Raw genomic sequence first — 18176 nt, forward strand, 5'->3', positions numbered from 1 at the left:
ATGAACATATCTTAACTTTCCAAATTCTGAAACATGTGTGACATCCATTTGCGATATATGATTAGGTAACAAACCCTTAGAATTAACCCCCAAGGACGGTGCAGGTAGTAAGATCATGCAATTTCTGCAGGAGACTACTATGTCCCGTGCCTGTGCTTTTGTTATGTTAAATTTGAGGCGAAGAGTTAAAGCATCCTGTTTCTTCAAATCCTCCCCTAAGTGGTCCCATTAAGGTATGTTTAGCAAGCCTTCATCTAGGAACCATGGAGCCGCCTTTTCCACTGTATGCAAAAAGGCCCGAGCAGTTTTTGCTTTTAGTGGAGTTCCATTGGCTTTCAGCAGGTCTTCTAAAGACCGTTCCAACCGCACTTTAGATACTTCATATCCCATTATGAACACACAGACAACAGACACGGACATTAAAGACTCACCGCTAAATTCTGCTCTAAGGCTGCCCGCTTCTTATTGCAGACTTGTAAAATCCCGGCTCTAAGGCCACCCCGCTTCTTATTGCGGACTTGTACAAGTTAATCCCGGCTCTAAGGCCGCCCCGCTTCTTATTGCGGTCTTGCTAAATCATGGCTCTAAGGCCGCCCCGCTTCTTATTGCGGACTTGTATAAGATTCCCACCACTTTGATCATGGTCCCCTCCCCGCTTACCTGCGGTTTCGATAAGAAAATCCCGGCTCTATGGCCGCCCTGCTTCTTGTTGCGGTCTTGTACAAGTTTCCCACCACCATTGTCGTGGTTTTACCCCGCTTATCTGCGGACTTCTCCCTTGCAAGGTTTTTCTATTTTTACTCCCCGCTTTACCATGGAATTCCCACTTTTGAACGTGGCTAATGTCCCCGCTCACCTGCATACCTTTACTCCCCGCTTTCCTGCGGATTACCTTGCAAGATTCCTTTATTTAGTTCCCGGGTGCCGGCGCCATTTAACGCCCTCGCCCCGCAAGGACGACAAGAACCCTGGTTCGGATGCATCTTCTCCCTCTTCTCTCTCTTTATTTCCGCAAGTCTACACACTTATATATGCTTACATGACCAATCAGTGAGCAGGGTACAGGAGGGAGCGAATCAGGCTGTGCACCTAAATGAACAACTTCGCTAGCAACCAATGCTGTTTACTTCCTCTTTGGGCGTTCTGCTTAGTCTCACGAGGCAATCCTAACCTGGCAACTAGCCAGGCGCCATCTTTTAATGGCGGAGGCTGCCCTGGCCAGGGGCCTGCCTCTGACAAATAAGAATTCATTTTAAACACCAAACAAACAAAAGGAATTCCCTTTAACATATCAAGTCATCATTCAAAATTTAAGATGTCAAGAGCTTCCCCAAAAAACAAAATTAAAGGAGTTCATCACCACTAAATCAGTCTTCTATGAAATGTAGAGTTTTATGATTGAAATAACTGCATGAAATTCCTGAAGAAGACAATTAAACAGTGATCATTATTGATGAGAATATAATTATTGATGAGACTATAATTCAAGCAACTAGGTGATAAATTTAAAACAATTTTCACAATTAAGAACTTACAAGTATAAATTATATTTGACTGTAATAGCTCTTACTTTTTCTCACTGGCAAATGTAATATGGCAATATCTTATTACATGACTAGATTTAGAATATCCAAGTATATTTTCATATCAAGTATATATTACAGAATAATAATGAAGCTCTAATTTGCAGAGTATGACTATGTTATTACGAAGAAAATTCTGCAGCCAATTTGGATGTAACTAAAAGGACACATCAGCCATAAACAAAGGGGAGATTTCAATATATGTGAAAAGAGAGATTGGGAGCTGAGTCCATAAGAAGTATCCAGCAGGTCTCCCTGCCTTTCCTGGCCATATCTTGGGTTGTGAGTCCTGCCCCTTGAGTACCTAGAACATGCAGACTGCTCCAAGGCTCAATGTTTATGACAAGCAGCAATTCTCACTGCAACTGGCTTTGGAAAGTGATGTGCTGGTAATAGAATACTCCTTGGCTTTGCTTCTTTATTAAAGAATTCTTGCTTTAATAAAGCGCTTGCCTCCTTAGGGGCCTTGGGAGATACTAGGGTGGATCATCAGGCTCTGACTACTTTGGGCTACTCTCTGAGAATCCTTAGAACAAATTGCTTCTGGCAAGGGGTGAATTACATAGAGGCACCAACCACCCAGTCATTTCAGGCTACTTAGGGCTGAATAGATAACTATCTTGCAGCACATTTGTAACTCATTTACATTTATTACACACTAAATGAAGTGTGTCACCTGAAACTATGGTTTATATAGCTAAAATATAAAAATATATTTTCCCCCTATAAAAAATGGGGGGGAGAAATCATAGTTTCTGTTTTTAATAATCCAATTCCTTACATTTGAAATGACTAATTACAAAGTGATTTGGATATATTAATTAGTACAGATAGCATATATAATAGCTGGAGTATGGTTGAGTCATATAGTACCTTCACTTGGTTGTAATTTTTAATAAAATTTAACAATCTTTTATTAACTTGAATAGTCAGTGTCCAGATAGGAAATAGAAATCACACCAGTTATTTGAATACATACTTTAACAAGAACTGTTAATTAGATATAAAGTTAAGTAGATGACTGCAAAGCTAAAAAGAGACATCTGAGGTATGAGAGCGGGAGCAACTGTTACTGCACCTAGAGCTGGGAAAGAAAAGAAGAAGAAAAGGAAAAAATTTACAAACTTAACAGAGTAACCCCCACAGAGCTGAAACTCAGATCACCGAGAAGACGCTGCTCAGCTGGTATTGGTGTCTTTGAGTTTAGAGGAGGGATTGCATAGGACCCAGACTGGAAGGAACACTGGCTGGTGTTGGTGTCTTTGAGTCCATGAAATGTGCAGAACTGTAGAAAGACTACAAACTGGATTCAGTTGTTGCTATAGAAAGGGCATGCTGCTACCAGGATAAAGAAGCATTGCAGAGGTAAAGCATACAGGAACCAAAAGTTCACAGGGAGCAGTCTTTTTTTTTTTTTTTTTTTTTTAAGATTTTATGTATTTATTTGACAGAGAGAGACAGCGAGAGAGGGAACACAAACAGGGGAAGTGGGAGAAGTAGAAATAGGCTTCCCACCTAGCAGGGATTCTGATGCGAGGCTCTATCCTAGGACCCTGAGATCATGATCTGAGCCTAAGGCAGATATTTAATGACTGAGCCACGCAGGTGCCCCAGGAAACAGTCTTGAGTTGGACAAGAAGCAATTCTCTCATCCTTCTTCAGTCTTGGGGTCTCCCTCTAGTGCCACCAATTAGCAGAGCCTAACAGAACTAGCTGGCAAGGCAAAGAAATGTGGTTTTCAGAGTCCCAGCTCCAGCATCAAAGAAGAATACAAAAGGGTGAGTTTAGAGCTGAGATAATAATGTAGTAACTTGCACTTGACTGATATGGAAATTGATACCAGAAATGGAGGTTATCTTTTATCCCCTAGTTTGGTATATTTTATGTTTCATATATTTTATATTAGTTTCATATACTTTATGAAGACAGTTAAAGACCTTGCTACTTCCTATCCTCCAGATCCAATGACTGTAATGTCATCAATGTGCTGGACCAACTCAGTGCTGATTGGAAGGTCATGATGCTTAATATCTCTGTGGACTACATTATGGTAGAGAGCAGGAGAACTGATGTAGCACTGGGGCAAGAGAATGCAGTTATATTTTTGGCCTGCCAAGTAAATTCAAATAGCTGCTGGTGTTCTCTCCCAGCTTGTATGGAGAAATAAGCATTTGTTAGGGCAATACTGCATACCAGGTGGCAGGGATTGTTGATTTGCTCCAATAAAGAAATCACCTATGGAAGGCAGCTGGAGACATCCCTGATTAAATTTATAATACTCTACAGTCATTCTCCAAAATCCATCGAAACAGGCAAATTAAACTGGCATGAGATAGGTTTCATCACTCCCTGCTTCTTTCAAATCTTTATTGGTGTTACTAATCTCTGTAATTGCCCATTCTGCCACCCCAGGAAAACAATAATTTTTGTTTACTCCTGGTATATGTGTATGTGGGAGAGGGGAGTTCCCAAGGGCTACAACTTGGCCTGTTATACTATAAGGCTCCTTATTTCAGGATCAGAAAGCCAATGTGGAAATTCTGCCAGTTACCATGTATCTATTTTAATTATACATCCTGGAACTGATGAAATCACTGTAGGGTGGTTCTATGGATTTACTTTATCTACTGTGACTCAAACTTAAATTAAGACTCAATTTCTCAGGGGGTGGGACAGTGGGGAATGAGTTAAATATGTGGTAGGGATTAAGAGGGCACTTGTGATGAGTGCGGGGTGAGGTATGGAATTATTGAATTACTATATTGTACACTGGAAATTCATATCACACTGAATGCTAACTAACTGGAATTAAAATAAGAACTTCAAAAAAAATAAAGGAAAGGTGCAAGGACTAAGCTCTGGGAGCACTCCAGTATTACAAACAATGAGAAAAGAAGAGTAACCAAGAAGAGAAACAAAAAACTAGGGAGGTGGGAGAAAAACTCAGATATTGTTATCCTGGAAGGCAAGTGAAGAAAGTACAGGTTTCCCCCACTATCTAAAGTACGACATTCCTGTGAGACTGTCTGTAAGCCAGAATGATGTAAAGCAAAGATGCTATTACCATTTATTTATATGGAAAATTTTTCTGAGCATTCCTGGATGCAAAAAATCAAATCTCTTAGGCTTTTCTGATTTCTTAGGACACATCTTGCTAACGGATGCACAAAATACATCGAGATGAAGCACAAATGCTCAGACACAATTCAAAGCTATAGTTGCTGAAGGCTGAGCTAGTGAATATGGTTCCTGGGGAAGGAGCTTAGGGTATATGCTGCCTCTATAACAGCTTGCTGTGAAACAAATGCTGAATGCTATTTTTACTTTTTGCCTTTTTTTTGTAAAAGCAAAAACCTCTTCAGATTTCTTTCCCCAAGGGAAACCAGATGGTCAGTGCATCATCAAGATTAACACTCAGTTATGACCTAAAGACCTACCTCATCAGTATACCAATTCAATTGTGTTCTGGCTTTTTATTGCCACTGGAAGAAATAGTGCTAATCTTACGGGATCCTGCACCCCAAGTCAGGCCTTGGCCATTACAGCAGTACTTCTTCATGAGACCCTCATACTGTACCATACTTTGCTAGACATCCCAGCAAGTAAAGTCTTCCATGTCCATGCAGGTTTCAGCATGGAGAAAAATCAGTGCGAAGATTCAGTTGTCCTCCAGAAATTCCTGGGTTCTGGCTAGGCCATCCTCTTTATCCTCTTTGTGGTGCTGTTGTCAACAGCTTTGTCCTTCTAGCATACAATGCCTTCATAAACAAGACACAGACAATTCCAGTTGTTTATGGGCCAACTCTAGGGACACCACAGCCAGGTTCTTATACCTCCCCACCCATTCATGACTCCACAGCCCCTGCCAGACTAAAGTCAGCTACAACACTGGCTATGGAGTATAAGGCTCTAACCTCCACTTCAACAGGCCCCCGTAACTGTGGAAGACTGGAAATTTCTGTCCCTAGACCTGGAGCTAGTAGCAACCTCTACATTCTACACTCATAAGCCTCTAAACTGAGAACTGTAAATAAAGGATCCTAAGCTGTTACATTAAAAAAAAAAAAAAAAAAAAAGACTAAATTTCTCACCTTCTACCACAAGCCCGTACTTAAACTGGTGGACTGTGGTGGCACTTAGGAGTTCCCAGGAATTAACATCCGTGTAATACCAGGATATTTTTCCCCCTGGCATATGTCATTTTAGGAGCTGGCCACAGGTTGTATGGGGAGGATTTTCAGTATATACTGATGACAGTGCTGCAAAATCCTCCTTCAAGGAGATCCAGCTTTGCCTTCATTATGGGGCTTATGGGGCTTAGGCCTAGAAACTGGTGAGAGGTCAAAACTCTCCATGATGGTGACTAGAGCCATATCTTTAGTCACCATATATGGATTTTTTATCATATATATATATACATATATATATATATATATATATATATATGGATGACCATTTCAGTATTTTATTTTATTCCTAGGCCCACCATAATCATTTAGCCACAAAGATTGCTGAGAGTTAAAAAAAAAAAATCTGAATACCACTCTATTTCTACTTCTTTTTATGGTAAATGTGCCTACTTTGTCTTTGGTGGTTGAATACCAATATTTGGCCTCTACTACTCTGAAACCCACCTGCCTAACCTATAGAAGAATAGAAATTTTTCTATAGAACCACAGAACTTTTCAAGGATGCAGGTATTCCCATTGTTAATATACTTTTCAATGCTCTAGTAAAGGGATCTCCCCAGGATCCTCTCAGAGGATGTACTGGGAAGGGGAGTGGATGTGCAGGTCAATACATAATAAATCTGCTCCAACATTCCTATATCCCTAAGCCTTTAGATTTTTTCTTACATCACTTGCAGCTATAGAAGCTATGACCTGAAGTCCTTAATTTCTGACAAGTGTATCCATATTAACAAATTCTAACAACTCAGCACCATATTCTGTGCTCCTTTCTTTAACTCCCTTATGATATACTCTAACACATATTCGTTGGGTTTATGCCACTATATATGCAAATTGTGAAAATCTTTTGCTATAAAAACTATTTTTCCTGGTCGTTCTTTGTAATCGCCCTGCTGGAGCATTTTGACTCTGATTTTAGTTATGAGTCTCCTAGAAGTAAGAGGTGGTTGCAAGGAGTCTTGAGGAAAATGGGCAACTCCTAGTAAGGCAATTGCCCCAGAAATTACTGCAAGGTTTTCAAATTAGTGAAGGCTAGTCTCCAAAATACAGGAGGACAAACTGCCTCCATTGGCAAGAGAGACCCAGAGTGACTCAGAAGTTTGAGATTATTAGTCTCCTAGTCCCACTGAATGCTGGAAGTTTGGAATGAGGTCCTTCTTCCTAATCAGTGCCCCAATTTTAACATGAGTAACTTGGCTGGGATGTGAATTCAGTTAATACTATAATTCTGCAACCCATAATTCTTGATGAGTTAACCCCTTTATCATTGTACAATGACTTTCTTTGTCTCTTGTTGCAGCTTTTGGCATAAAGTCTATTTCAAAGTCTGATTTAAGTATAGCTACCTCTGCTCCATTTTTTGTTTCACTTGCATGTACTCTCTTTTTCTATCCCTTCACTTTGAGCCTATCTGCATCCTTAAAGCTGATATGAGTCTCTTGTTTAGGCAGCATATAGTTGGGTCTTGTTTTTCATCCATCCATCCATCGACTCTATGCATTTTTTAAAAAGATGTTATTTATTTACTTGACAGACAGAGATCACAAGTAGGCAGAGAGGCAGGCAGAGAGAGAGGAAGGGAAGCAGGCTCCCTGCAGAGCAGAGAGCCCAATGCAGGGCTTAATCCCAGGAACCTGGGATCATGACCTGAGCTGAAGGCAGAGGCTTTAACCCACTGAGCCACCCAGGTGCCCCCACTCTATGCATTTTGGTGGAGAATTTAATCCATATACATTTGGAGTGATTATCAATAGGGAAAAATTTAATAATATCATCTTGTTAATGATTTTCTGACTGTTCCATAGTTCCTTTTTTCTTTCTTCCTCTTTTACTGACTTCCCTTGTGAATTGATGATTTTACATAGTGGTATGCTTTTGTGCATCTTTTGTGCATCTATTGTAGGTTTTTACTTTGTGGTTACCATGAAATATCAATTATAATAATTTTAAGTGGATTTCAATTTAATTTCAACTACATACAAAAGCTCTACCTTTTTACCCTCCCATTTTGTTTTTGATACCAAAATTTCCATCTTTTTATACTGTATATCCATTAGCAAATATTGTAGCTATAGTTATTTTTAATACTTCTGTCCTTTAATCTTAATACTAGAATTAACTGATTAATACACTACCATATTACAGTATTGAAGTATTCTGAATTTGACATTATAGTTATATTTATCAGTATGTTTTATACTTTAATGTTAGTAATTGGTGTCCCTTTGTGCCAACTTGAAGAATTTCATATTTCTTGTAAGGCAGCTTTTATTTGTCTGGGAAAGACTTTGTCTCTCCTTCATTTCCAAGGAGAATTTTGCCAGATAAGATTACTTTAAATATATCACCCTTACTTTCTCCTGCGAGCCTGTGAGGTTTCTGGTAAGAAATACATTGATAGTCTTATAGGATTCCCTTGTAAGTGACATACTTCTTTTCCATTGCCGCTTTCAAGATTTATCATTATTTTTGGCTTTTTTTTTTAATAAGATTTCATTTATTTATTTGACAAACAGAGGGAGATCACAAGTAGGCAGAGAAGCAGGCAGAGAGAGAGGGGGAAGCAGACTCCTCACCGAGCAGAGAACCTGACGTGGTACTCGATCCCAGGACCCTGAGATCATCACCTGAGCTGAAGGCAGAGGCCTAACTCACTGAGCCACCCAGGTGCCCTTGTCTTTGGTTTTTGACAGTTTTATTACAATGTGTCCTGGGGAAGATGTCTTTGAGTTGAATTTGTTTGCAGACCTATGAACTTCATGAACTTGGATGTGCAAATACCTCCACAGATTTGGGAAGTTCTCAAACATAAATTTTTTAAAACAAGCTTTCTGTTCCTCTCTCCCTCTCCCTAGACTCTCATAATACATAGTTTATCTTAATGGTGTCCCATCAATCCCATAGGCTTTCTTCATTCTCCTTCATTTTTTCCCTTTCCTTTTCTCTGATTGGATCATTTCAAATGATCTGTATTCCCACTGAGTATTTACCCCCCAAAATGAAAATGCTGATTGGAAAAGATATATACACCCATGTGTTTATTGCAGCATTATTTACAATAACAAGGATGTGAAAGTAACCCAAGTGTCAATCAGTAGATGAATGGGTAAAGAAGATGTCACACACACACACACACACACTGAAATATTACTCAGCCATAAAAAAACAATGAGATCTTGCCATTTGTGACAACATAGATGGACCCAGAGAGCATGCTAAATGTGATAAGTCAGAGAAAGACAGATACCATATGATTTTACTTATATATAGAAACTAAAAACAAAACAAAACAAATAAACAAAAAGCAAAAACAAACTCATAAATATAGAGAACAAAAATTCTCTCTCACAGGAGAGAGAATTAAGGGATGGGCAAAATGGGTGAAGGGAGAGACACAGGCTTCCAGCTATGGAATGAATAAGCCACAGGGATAAAAGTACAGCATAAGGAGTATAATCAATGGTATTATAATAGCATTGTATGGTGACAGATGATAGCTACACCTGTGGTGAGCACAGCATAGTGTATAGACTTGTCAAATCACTACATTGTATATCAACTATACTTCAATATTAATAATAATAAATCATCTGTGTTCAGATTCAGTGATTCTTCTGCTTTGTTTAGTCTGCTATTGAAGCTCTTCATTGAATTCTTTGTTTCAGTCCTTGTATTCTCCAGCTCTAAAATTTCTGGCATCCTTTTTGTGTTTTTCTCTTTGTGGGACTTATCATTTCATTCTTTTTTTTTTTTAATTTTCCTTATTTCATCAAACTGTTTATCTGTTTTCTCTTGCAGCATTCTGAGCATCTTTAAAATAATTATTTTGAATTATTTGTTAGGTAATTTGTGAATCTCTACTTCTTTGGGGTCTATTACTGGAAGTTTACTATGTTCCTTTAGTGGTGTCATGTTTCCTTGATTCTTTGTGATCCCTGTCCCTTTTGTAGGTGTTTGTGCATTTGAAGAAGAGTCAGCTCTTCCAGACCTACAGAATGGTAAGGAATGACCTTCAACTGTAGTTGGGGGTATGCTGGAACATGCTGTGACCCTTGGTCTAGTGTTACAGGATGCCAAGTGTGAAGGTATGTAGTGCCTGTAGATGGGGAAGGGTGACATGGTGTCTCATTGGCTCAGGAAGCTATGATCCATAAAATCAACAACTGCATGATCCTTGGTGACAGCTATAGGCAGTGCACAATGGCTGCAAGGACTGTTGGATTATTTTTTTTAGGATTTATTTTATTTTATTTTAGAGAGAGAGCAAGCACACATGAGCGGGGGTGGGGGGCAGAGGGAAAGGGAAAGAATTCTAAAGCAGACTCCTTACTGAGCACGGAGCCAGACACGGGCTTGATCCCAGGACACCAAAGTCATGACCTGAGCCAAAATCAAGAATCAGACCCTTAACCAACTGAACCACCATGGCATCCCAGGACTGTTGGATTCTTTAAGAGAACCTCTAGTCTACTGGCTAGGGACCATGCCAGACAGTGATAGTGGCCATAGCCAGACAGTGTGCACGCTGTTGGCTATGGGGCCAATTGAGAAGGCTGGCTGCAGGGACGAGTTGCTAACAGATGTGTACTGGTGAAGTTTAGGGCCTTCAGCAGGGGCTGGGGACAACTGCAGGCAAACAGGCAGCTGCAATGGCTCTGGCTGTCACTGTGTACATGTGTGACTGTAGGGGCTAGCTGTAGGCACATGTTTGGCAGGGGAGGCCAGTGATGGGAGTTGGAGCTGGTGTCTTGCAGGTGTACAACTGTAAGGTTAACTGCAAGTGAGTGGAGCTGTGCAGACCAATGGCAGGGGTTAGGGTTCAATCTAGATCCACCAATAGCTCTATAGGCCTTGGCTGTTGGCATATACCTGTAGGGCTGCAGTAGCTTGCTGTGGCGTATGCATAGTTGTAGAGGCTGATAACTGGAGTTAAGCCAGCAGCATGCAGGTAAAAAGCTGTAGGAATTTCCTGCCATTCTCAGCAGTCATCGCTCTCTTACCCTGGCTTTTCTTTCCTAGCCTTACCTTTAAGTATTCATCAGCAAGGTTTATCTTTATCTTTTTTTTCTTCTAGAAGATATTCTTATTGGGTGAACTCCACTAACATCCTCCTGCAAATGCATCTTTCTGTCAGTACTCAGGGGTTTAAGAATCATGAAATCTAGCTAAATGACATTTCTGATCTTCTATTAGTCTGACAAATCAGAATCGTTCATGATTTCTCTCTTACACTGGGAAACCCCTTCCTCAAGGTTAACTGGCTACCCTGTCATATATGACTGACAGTCTTGCCAATCAAGATGCCAAATGCTGCAATTCACCAATTTACAAATCTATTGGGAATGCATATAAAGGTCTCTTAACAGGTTCACAAAATTCTGTCTCATAGCTGATAATCTAAGTAGAATGACTCTAGAATTTCATGGGTGGGAGAGTGAGGTGCGTAGAACGCTATGCACTTTGAGTAATTAAAATGTAAGTTAGTACTGTTCAGACTGGACAGTGCTTCTGTCATTTTCCAAAGGACTTGATTCTGCACAACCTCCTACCAATGCACCATAATATATTTCAGTGTCATTAAGATTTTTACTGGAAATGTCTATAGACTACTGAATAGGTATATTAAACATGTTAACACCTCCAAATGCAAACTTTTCCTTATTTCATTAAATGGCATCATCATCCATTAATCCTTATAAATAATGGGGAAAAAAACCCACTCCTTGAACCTCAACTATTTCTCTTTCACTCTTTAGATCCAATTTTGCAGGGGAAGGCTCCATAGCTCAGGGGTTAGATCACTGGTCTTGTAGATCCAATTTTGCCCCCAGTCATGATCATCATATCTGTTTTACTTTAGGTTCCCACAGAATAGACCCTGATCCAAGGAGTTGAGTGCAAGTTCATCTGGGAGGCGGTTCCAGGAAGCAATGGTAATGGAGTAGGGAAGTAATACGGAAAAATGAAGGGTGCCTGTATTATTGGGCAGGTTGCACTGTAGGCAATTGAGGCTCTATCCCATTGGGGAAGTCTGGGAGACAGAAATGTTCCACCTATGGGGCTCTATGTAACTTCCTATCCATTACTGACTGAGGGCTTCTCCTGTAAGATACCAACTCCCAAGCCCTTCTTGCCTTTCCCCACATTTGGACTGGCAGGAAATGCTCAGAATTCCAGGCACTTGCGGTCAGAAACCATGCACATATACTGAAAAGTGAAGCTGAAGGGGTATGGTTAGGGTATTGGCAGTGTCTGGCAGAACCTAGATTAGAGTGAGGGCCATTTACTGCAGATGCAACATTTCAGGTACAAAATTTACCTTCATGCTCTCTTTCCCCAGTGTTTCATAGTTCTAGTCTTTACTGGTGGAGGTAACTTTTTAAAGACACCAACCTGATCACATCTATACTGTGCTTAAAAAGCACAGAGTAAAGTCCAAACTCCTTGACTCAGCATGATTAAACTTTACAGATGGAAAAGTGACCTTTTCGGCCATATCTGCCATTTTCTTTTTTATAAGTACGCTCTGCTCGATCAGTGTTTCACTTTTTGAACTTGCATACCCTAGTGTGTATTGCTCCTTCTGCCTCAAATACTCTTCCCCCGCTCCTTTACACAAAAATGTCTTATTAGCTGTTAAGATCCAGTTTAGAAATCTGTCTTTCTGTGAAGTTCCTTGACCTCCCTGGGAAAAGTAACTGCTTACCCCTCTGTGTTCCTTAGCATCTTACATGCACGTCTTCATTGGCAGATTAAATTGCAGATTTAAATTGCCTCTGTTTATCCCTTTTTCCATCACTAAACTAGGAACTCTTCAAAGGAAGTTTTCTTGTCTCCCCAAGCACAGGTCTTACTCATCTTTTCAACCCTGATGTCTGCCTGCATAAAGAAGGCCCCCAATAAAGCTTTATTGCATTGGATTTATCTGGGTGCATCCAAACAAAATGGATTTTAAGAGAAATGGAAGGGAGCTTCTTAGCAGTTTCAAAAGATGGACACCATAAGCAAAGAAAGCAGTCTGTGAGCATGTACAATTGGGACCTACCAAAGGAATCTATTTTATATTATTTATTATTCATGAATTGCTTCAAAAAAGGCTTCAAGGCAGCTATTCTAACGTTGGAATCTGTTGTCTCCAAAGGCAGTAATTTTGGTTTATTCAACTAGAACATGTGCTGTGTTGATAAAAAGAAATACAAATACTCTAGCACTGTATAAAGATACCATTTCAAATTAAGTAATCCCTAGACTGTAACTGCCCTAGAGGTATAGGCCACGGATATAAAATTTACTTTTTGCATAGCACTTTGCCTAAATATACACAAATTCTCAAATGATTTTTGGCACGGCAGTGATTTTGATAATTTGTGGCTGAATCTATAGTCATTTTCAGTGAAGTAAAGATCTGATAATTATCCACTTTAACTCCTTAATATGAATAAATAGGATAAAACCACATTCTTCTCAGAACTCCTCATTCAAAAAAGAAGTGTTCTGTAGTGAGAATTGGGTAGCCATCAAAGTTTCATTCCACCTCATCTAAACTGTTATTTCAAAAATTAATGAGGATGATAATGTTTTAAAAAATTCACTTGCATTACTGTTGCTGGTGTGTGTGTGTGTGTGTGTGTGTTTCTTTTTAAAATGATAATGGTTGTGATTATTAATGTTGAGTTTTTCTGTCTCCCTAGCACTAGCTTAGCACTAATCTAGTTTTGGCCAGTAATAACAGCAGTAACAGTAGCAGAGTTTGAAAAGTTTAGCAGTTGAGAACTTACCATTCAATAGAATGGTGGGATGCATTGGGGGTTGGGGGTGATTTCGGTCTTCTCTAGTGCTTTTTGTTGTTTATTACTATTTTCTTTCTTTCTTTTTTGTTATTAATATTGGTCTGGTAATACTTTTCCCTACTTTTTGATGATAACTTTCAGTGGCCCAGATGAGTGAGTCAGCATCTCAAGAGGAACACAAACCTGCTCAGGTACGTGGCAAACGTAGGTTTCTAACCACTTAACTATGAGAGGATTTGAGAATCAACGTTCTTGAGAAAATTGAGATGCAATATCATATTTTATCATTTAATTATTTCTCTTTTTAGTTGAAGTATTCTGTATCAGGTTGTGACAAAATTGCTGGAAAAAAGGGGGTCAGGAGTGCCAGGGTGGCTCAGTTTATTAGGCATCTGAACTCTTCATCTCAGGTCAGTCTAGATCTCAGGGTCGTGAGTTCAAGCCCCTGGTTGGACTCCATGCTAGGCATGTAGTCTACTTAAGAAAAAGGGGTGTGAGGGGGTCAAATAATAGTTGGGTCACAGTAATATGCTTCTAGTTTTGGCATTTATAACAGGTCTGTTTGAATTTGTTAATACAACTACTTTGTGTGATTTTATTTGGTATGATATTTGCCCATTACATAATTTTTTTTTACATAAAAATCTTGGTATATTAGAGTATAAGCTGTTAGTTTTATCTTTAGCTTCTTTTGGATACAACTTACTGGCACTGTTTCCATTTCAGGAAAATGGAAAAGAAGACAAAGAAGGGTTAGAGGAAGCAACTGAAGTAAAAGAGCCTACTGAGGTAGAGTTTTCATGAATAATCAGATGTTAATACTGAAGAGTAAACTGGACAAATTAATTTTCTTATGAAGAAGGAAAAGAAAATGTGTGGGTATTCAAAAAGATAAAATGGCAAATGGAAAAGAGCAAACTCATGTTAATCATTAAGATGACTCATTTGAGGGGCGCCTGGGTGGCTCAGTGGGTTAAGCCTCTGCCTTCGGCTCAGGTCATGATCTCAGGGTCCTGGTATTGAGTCCCACATTGAGCTCTCTGCTCAGCAGGGAACCTCCTTCCCTCTCTCTCTCTGCCTGCCTCTCTACCTGCTTGTGATCCCTCTCTCTGTCAAATAAATAAATAAAATCCTAAAAAAAAAAAAAAATGACTCATTTGAGTCAGTTGCAGGAAGCTTCCATGGACAGGTAAATTATTTATGAAAAGCTATTATAAATTATAGGTAAATAAAGGGTGCTTTCTAAAACAGAACTATTATCCTGAGTACAATAACCACCCACTTTTAGGGTAACTTCACTATTTGTTCTGAAACTGTAATTTCCATGTTAATATCTTAAGTAGCTTTGTGTTTATTTGACTACAAGAGTTCAATGAGGAAGAACATTCTAGAGAAAAGGAGAGGCAATTAAAAATATGATTCACCATTAAGTTCACCAATATGAGTCTTAAGAATATTCTATTATCATCCTTTTAAAACTATGTCAGCATGAAAACAAAACTACATCAGCATGAGCACAAAAAAGCTATTTGCCATCATTTATCCATAAAACTAAGCTTTAATTCTTCAGTTAAGATAAAATCTTTTTCTTTCCCCCACAAACATAGAAAGTGATTCTAATAGTAAAACAGTAGCATTTTCAAAATTTCACTGTATGGTGGTCTCAAATTAGTTTTTAGAAAGTATTGTGGAGCTTACACAATACTTTGAGGATTAATGTACATCTGGAATAATATTTTTAGCATATCACTTTGTTAGCCACAGGCAGTTGGGATGACATGTTGAGCCAATGCATTTTATCTTGTTGATGCAGTAAGACTGTGATTACTCCTTTGCTTCTAATACACAGCATTAAATTCTAGAAAAATGAACCAGGTATGTTTGGTAATTCCTACAAGGCACTTATCTGCATTCTTTAACTGGGAGAGTTGATCCAACTTTGAGGAAAAGTAACTCATTTTGAAATTGATGATTGTTTTCTCCTTTCAGAGTTCACAGAGTGAACCAGGCAGCTCTGCTTTAGACACCAAGAGCAATGTGGCAGAAGCAGCAGCAGAAGAAAAATCCCAAGGTAGAGAACCAGCCTTTCCCCAACACAATGGAATTTAATACAATTATATTTTCATCAGGGATACATTTCTTAAGATTTTGCCTTTAAAAAAAATATAATCTCAGGGGTACTTTAAATACAATTTGGGAAATAGTTAAAAAATGTATTCCCCTCACCATCTATTAATACCTCTGAGGCCACTTTATTCATCTTATGCTTAAAGAGAAAATTTAGTCAAGAACTGACTGACACATACTCATTAAATGTAAATGTAAATGTAAATGTAAAATGAAGAACACAAGTGATTTGGTGGGTTTATTGTCTTTTTGGTTCTCCTTTTTACCTCTGTACTTGGCCCCACATTTATTCTGACTTCTAGCCCCACCCTTAACTCAAATCCCACATAATTATGCACACTGGAAATTTATAGGATCAAAGACAAAAACCAAGTGAGAAAGACATTCATCCCTTTCACTATAGTTCTTCTAACTTCAGATACTTAGTGAAATCCTGTGCAATAAAAATTCTTGACACTATATGACAGACACTATTTTAATTAATTGAAATTTGCTTCTGTTTCGTTTAAAGCATTAAGTGTGTAGGATGTACTAGGCTGTGAAAGATTGAATTACAATAATAATTATTAGATAATAGTTATTAAAGCATTTTCTAAGCTATAAATTGCTATAAAGATACTACTTGAAACTTTTAGGTGCTTATTTTTCTCTGAAGGGTTTTCTGTCTCTTAAACCGATTAAAAACAATTATTTACTATTTTTCTTATTAACATGTATTATACTATGTACACCTTAAGAACCAAACTTTCCAACACTTATTCTGTTTTTATTGTAAACTTGTAATATTTTTGTAGCTTGTATTATACTAACTTGTAAAAAGGGGGACTTTCTCGGAAAGTCCCTCTCCACCTGCCTCTCCTCCCAGCCCCAGTTTCTTGATTTTATTTTTTCCTCCTCCCACCCTCCACCACCATTACCACTACGTATACTTTACCTTAATCATTTCAACCAGGTTTTTTTAAAGTTTATTTATTTATTTATAACATCAATTATTTATTTATTCATATTTCATTTATATAATTATTTTAATTTATCGGTTATTAACTATTACATTAATTATATATTGATAATTATTTTGAAATTTATTTATTTATTTAATCTCTAACACACAAGGTGGGGCTTGAACTTAAGACCCTGAGATCAAGAGTCGCATGGTCTTCTGAATGAGCCAGCTCAGTCAATGCCCTTCAGCAAGGTTTCTAAACAAACTCTTTAATTTTAAACATGTCAAACAGAATTGTTATAAATTTAACTAGGTTTTCACTTTAATCAGGTTGTGACAAAACTTGCACATGCAAAACTTCACACATGTATTTCATCATGTAACTGATTGCCTCTCCAAAAAACTTATCAGTCAAGAGTTTGTGGTATTTACTGTTCTCCAACTTCCAATTTCTGTTGTTGCTTTTCAATGTATGGTAAAGGGAAATGTATTTTCTTTAAGTCTAATCATTCCAGTATATGAGATATACTGAAAACATTGCAGTTGCTTATTGCAATATCACTTGCCATACAATGTGCTTATTTATTCAGTGACCAGTCACTATTAAGCCTAGTATTTTAAATCTCTCATTGTAAGTGTGTCTGTTTGTGTCTTTGTGTGCGTGTGCATGTGCATGTGTGTGTGTGTGTGTGTGTGTAAGAAGTGGGAATAGCTGTCGCCTGAGTGTCTCAGTCATTTAAGCGTCTGCCTTTGGCTCAGGTCATTGTCCCAGGGACGTGAGATCGAGCCCCACATTGGGCTCTTTGCTCAGCAGTGAGCCCGCTTCTCTCCCTCTGCCACTCTGCCTACTTGTGCTCTTTCTCTGTCAAATAAATAAATAAATATTTAAAAAATAAAGAAGTGAGAATAGGAACTGTTAACGCAATTTCAAAATACCAAAGGAAGTGTCTTTATTCTTGTTATATACTTGTCAAAATTAAAATGATATTGTCTTGTCTGGCAACTCTCAGAATGCACTCAAATACGTATCTTTGCTAAGAAAATATTGTGTTTAAGTGTACGTGTGAATTCCTCATTTCTTTACCTAGTTATTATACTGTTCAGGGTATGAGTTTAACTTATATTTTGAGAAGTCGTTTTTTGAAAATATGTTTGCTCAAGATGCCTAGCTGGCTCAGTCAGTAGAACATGGGACTTTTGATCTTGGGGATTTAAGTTCAAGCCCCATGTTGGGTGTAGAGATTACTTAAAAATCAAATATTTAAAAAGAAATAAAATATGTTTGCTAGACTCTGTTCTTATTTCATGACCCTAAGATTAATAGTTTTGTAGGAAAATGCATTTTCCTATAGCTATTGAATCTTAATTCTAATAGTATTTAAGAGTGCTTCTTTTCCTCCTTTATAGTCATTCTACCTTCTGTACAAATGTTAAGAATCAAGCCAGCTGAGTTTCAGACAGGGCTTGTATTTAAGGAGAACATCACACATTTAGTTGAATAGCCCTGCTGGGTCAATTTGAACCAGTTTAATCAGCAGCCAGT

The 18176-nt window shown here is 38.4% G+C and overlaps 1 long non-coding RNA gene across 3 annotated transcripts in view; it reads left to right on the forward strand.

The window, feature by feature from the left end:
• LOC132004335 (uncharacterized) overlaps window positions 1-16075 on the forward strand; it is a 28437-nt gene extending 12362 nt beyond the window's left edge. For 2 of the 3 annotated variants that reach the window (XR_009400494.1, XR_009400493.1), the window contains exons 2-6: window positions 9724-9771; window positions 11634-11706; window positions 13705-13754; window positions 14290-14352; window positions 15553-16075. This is a non-coding gene — a long non-coding RNA (uncharacterized LOC132004335). Of the gene's footprint in view, window positions 1-8303; window positions 8441-9723; window positions 9772-11633; window positions 11707-13704; window positions 13755-14289; window positions 14353-15552 lie in introns of those variants that run through there. The other variant, XR_009400495.1, reaches the window with a different exon arrangement.
• The last annotated feature ends 2101 nt before the right edge of the window (window positions 16076-18176 follow it).

The sequence above is a fragment of the Mustela nigripes genome, chromosome 16 (genome assembly GCF_022355385.1).
Source record: "Mustela nigripes isolate SB6536 chromosome 16, MUSNIG.SB6536, whole genome shotgun sequence".
Taxonomy (NCBI): Eukaryota; Metazoa; Chordata; class Mammalia; order Carnivora; family Mustelidae; genus Mustela; species Mustela nigripes.